We start from the raw sequence: 4,799 nt of genomic DNA, 5'->3' as shown, positions 1-4,799 counted from the left end.
ACCCGGATGCAGCGTGGCTGGCGCGCCGGAAATGACGTTAGTCGACAGCGGATGTCCTACTGGCTGCCGCGGCAGCGTGGAACGCTACGGCGGGTATGGCTGTAGAGCAGCCGGCTGGGATCTTAGAGAGGAGGGATGGATTTGCAAGGTCTAGAATGGCTGGGGAGTGGTTTTCCCGTGGAGTCGGCCTCGCTGCCGTGCCTGCTTTGTAGTCCGACGCTCAGCCTGTGATGACTGATGTGGAATCCGCTGAGCCACCTTGGCCTAAGGAGACTTTGCCACTGAGAGTGTAAATCTGTAAAATAAGAGATGTAGGATTAGCCCATAGGGTAGTTGTGGTAAATACTGTGAGACAATAAGGGGCCTGGGACACAACATTCAAATGGGAATAATGAAGGTCAAGACTGTGACTCCTGTGTCTCTGACGCTCTCGTGGGCACAGGGCAGTGGCCTTTATGAAGGAGTTTAAGAGGGAATGAAGGAATGAATGGGCAAACTCTAGAGTTCCCAAGTATTCTCTCCAGGAGATGTTTCCATTCTCTTCGTTTCCAGCAGGCTGGTAAATTCATTCATGTATTCACTGATCGAATTAAAATATAGTGAGTGCCCCTCACCTGTGCTGCTAGGCCAATGTGATACAATGAGCAGAACAGTCATGGGCCCTCCCTGGGAAGCCCTCACTAGCCCAGGGACTCCGTGTAGACATTTAAGTGTCCACAGGCTCTGGAGTTCCAACCTTGACTCTGCAATTTAGCAGCTGTGGACCTTGGGCAAGTCATTACGTCTAAGCCTGTTTTCTCTTCGGCAAAATGGTTAAGGATTCAATAAGATAAAACTGTAGGCAATGAAAACCGTACCTAGTAACAGTAGGTGCTCAAAAAGTGTTAGCTGTTAATTTTTGCTTAATTTTTCTCTCTCTGCTCTATGTGATGAAAAGATCCAAGAGGCAATTGTTGGAATGTAAAAAGAGCACGGGACTTGGAGTCATATACTTAAGTCTACCGTCAAGTAGTTGTTAAGAATTAAAACAACGATTTTTGTGTACCCAGTTAAATGTGGGCTGCTTAGGAATGGTGTCTATGTCTTAATGATCTCTGTATTCCTAGTGACATGTAGAATCGTTGTGCCTGACACATAGTATATACTCAGGAAAGAAACAGAAAAAGAAAGATATGTGGTTTTAGCATTTAAGGCCAGGAGAGAGGGTCTAACAGACTACGAGGCCCGCCAGGAGCAGAGTAAGGGAAACAAAGGGGGAAAAAAGTGTTTTTAGCCTGTGCCTGAATGTATAAATCTGTTTGTGGCTCAAAAGTCAAAAGCATATATAAGCTTGGCTTTTCTGTAGCTATGTTTATGGCTTTACAGCAGATTTTATGGAGCTGCAATTACTTTGATCATGAGGGACTGATGCTAGTGGATTTATGTCACCAAGTGGAACTCACTCTGTGGCTTCTGAAGAAGGGAACGTTGTGGACTTTCATGGGGTAGTTAAGAGTGCAGGCTCTGATTTAGTGATCAGAGTCATGAGGTAATCATGAGGTGGATGTAATCATGAGGATACATTAGACAAACCCGCATAAAGAGACATGCTTTATACAAAACTGTAATCTTAGAAAGTGCCAAGGTCAAGTGATTCTCATGCCTCAGCCTCACGAGTAGCTAGCATTACAGGCGCAGCTGTAGTGATTCTCATGCCTCAGCCTCACGAGTAGCTGGCATTACAGGTGCAGCTGTAGTGATTCTCATGCCTCACCTCAGCCTCTCGAGTAGCTGGCGTTATGCCACCACACCCAGCTAATATTTGTTTTTTTATTTGTTTTATTTTTTTTCCCCCCAGAGTCTCACTGTGTCACCCAGGCTGGAGTGCAGTGGCATGATCTCAGCTCGCTGCAACATATGCCTCCTGGGTTCAAGCAATTCTCTTGCCTCAGCCTCCCGAGTAGCTGGAATTACAGGTGTGCACCACCATGCCTTGCTACTTTTTGTATTTTTATTAGAGATGGGTTTTCAACATGTTGGCCAGGCTGGTTTCGAACTCCTGACCTCGTGATCTGCCTGCCTTGGCCTCCCAAAGTGCTGGGATTACAGGCGTGAGCCACTGCGCCAGCCTTCATTTTTAAAAACCCAATGTCATACCCCTTTCAGTCTCAAAAATTCATGGTTTTTCAGGATTTCTGGGATCAAATGCCCACACTTTGAAAAACAAGGAAAAGTTTTACAAGGCAGCCAGAGCTTTAGGTTCAAGGTCTCATATCTATCGTGATCCCATGTCATTTCCCAGGGGGGAAAAAACAAAAACATTGCTTTGAGATTTGGGAACATCCACACTCATTTTTGCATTCCCAATGAGGTGCTCAGACATGTGGCCTTCGCAGAAGGGGTTACCAAGCAACAAGGCTCCTTGGGCAGGAGGAGTCTGGCAGGGCTCTGCAACACTCATGGGTCTATACCTCTCCTTTCACAGCTGAGGCGGTGGGGGAGGCCCTGGCAGAGGGGAGGTGCCAGCACCACACAGTGAGTTTAAGGACAGGGCCAGGCCTGAAACCCAGGAGCTCAAACACCCAGGCAGGTGCTTTCTTTGCAAAAGCATGCATAGGGTCACACATCATGATTCCTGTGTGTTCAGGGCCACAGAGCCAAACTCTTCAGACATCATCGCTTTGATTCATCAACCTTGTAAGGTAGTTTGTTATAACCCCAGAGTCCACATTCCTATCCTCTTATTTCTACAGCCTATGCCATACAGCACACTTTCCATATTGCCTACAAAAGATTTGGGGAAAAAAAATCCTCGCTCAGTTACGACTTTAAATAGGTTGGTACCATAGAAACAATCCATAAGTGGCATTTCAAAGCTGATATATTTAAAGACTAGCACATGTACTTTTTCTAGGACAGTGACATTATACAGTTGCACATGGCTTATTCTTATTTTGCATCTTGTCCCAAAATATATATATGGTGTCCTGAACTTGGCAGAATTGAGAACCCAGATCAGCTGAGATTAGCAATTTGGTTTCCCTCTAAATGTTTCTTACAGATGGTTTCTACCCTATTTATCTTTCAAGAATTCGTGAAGACTATCCTTATATAGAAAGCTGGAACATGAGGTTCCATAGGCTTGGGGTGTTATCTGTAAATCACATATCCGCAAAACACAGTAAGGGGAGAAACCACAGCCTTCATCAGTCATTTATTCATTTAGTCATGAACAAATATTTAATGAGTACCTATGTGTTATCTATTGCAGTGTAACAGTTACCTCCAAATGTAGCGGCTTGCAACACCAGTAAACATTATCTCACATAATCTCTTTTGGTAGGAACTTGAGAGTGGTTTAGCTGGGTGGTTCTGACTCAGGGTCGTTCATGGGGTTGCAGTCATCTGAAGGCTTGACCAGGGCTCAATGACTAACTTCCAAGGTGCTTCTCTCACATAGCTGGCAAACTGGTGCTGGTTGTTGGCAGGTTTCAGTTTCTTGCCATGTGAGCCTCTACATATGGCTACCAAGTGTCCTTATGACATAGTGGCTAGCTTCCCTCAAAATAAGCAAAGCAAGAGAGAACAAGGCAGAAGCCACAGGGTCTTTTATGGCCTAGTTTTGGAGTCACACTGTCATTCCTGCATTTTTTTTTTTTTTTTTTTAGACTGAGTTTTGCTTTGTCACTAAGGCTGGAATGATCTCGGCTCACTGCAACTTCTGCCTCCCAGGTTCAGGCAATTCTTCTGTCTCAGCCTCCTGAGTAGCTGGGACTACAGGCACATGCCACTTTATTAGAGACGGGGTTTCACCATATTGGTCAGGCTGCTCTCGAACTCCTGACCTCAGGCGATCCACCTGCCTCAGCCTCCCAAAGTGCTGGGATCACAGGCATGGGGCATCACGCCTGGCCCATTTCTTTTTTTTATTTCAGACGGAGTCTCGCTTTGTCACTGGGCTGGAGTGCAGTGGCACAATCTCAGCTCACTGCAACCTCCACCTCCCGGGTTCAAGCAGTTCTCCTGTCTCAGCCTCCCGAGTAGCTGGGACTACAGGTGTGCGTCACCATGCCCAGCTAATTTTTATATTTTTAGTAGAGATGGGGTCTCACCATGTTGGCCAGGATGGTCTCGATCTCTTGACCTCGTGATCCACCCGCCTCGGCCTCCCAAAGTACTGGGATTACAGGCGTGAGCCACTGCACCTGGCTGCGCCTGGCCCATTTTTGCAATATCTTATTGGTTACACATTCAGCCCTATATAGGGTTGCCAGATGTAGTAAATAAAAATATAGGATGCCCAATTAAACTTGAAGTTTAGATAAAACAATGAATAACAGTATTTGTATGTATCGTAAAATATTGCAAAATACTAAAAAATTATCTGAAATTCAAATTTAACTACCATCCTGTATTTAATCTGGAACCCTAACCCTATTCAGTGCACAAAGGAAAAACATGCCAAAGTGGGGGTGAATACCAGGAGGCCAGGTTCACTGGGGGCCATCTTGGAAGCTGGCTTCTACAACCTTAACATGCTGGGCATGGTAGACTGGGAATAAATGGTAAACAATGAAAAACAATGATTCCTGCACTCATGCAGTTTGTAGCCTGTTGAATAAAATCAATTTGAATCAACCCAGCAGGAAAATAAATACAAAACCTTAACAATGATAAAAGTACTTCAGAGAGAAATAGTTGATGCTTGGGACAGGGATGGGGTCCTCATCAAAATGGCCCTTTTGTTTTGTTTTGTTTTGTTTTTTGGTGCAGGGATGGGGTCCTCATTAAAATACCCACTTTTTTGCTGGGGGAGAGGG

This window comes from Macaca thibetana, chromosome 10 (genome assembly GCF_024542745.1).
Source record: "Macaca thibetana thibetana isolate TM-01 chromosome 10, ASM2454274v1, whole genome shotgun sequence".
NCBI classification, from domain to species: Eukaryota; Metazoa; Chordata; class Mammalia; order Primates; family Cercopithecidae; genus Macaca; species Macaca thibetana.
This window is presented reverse-complemented; position numbering follows the sequence as displayed.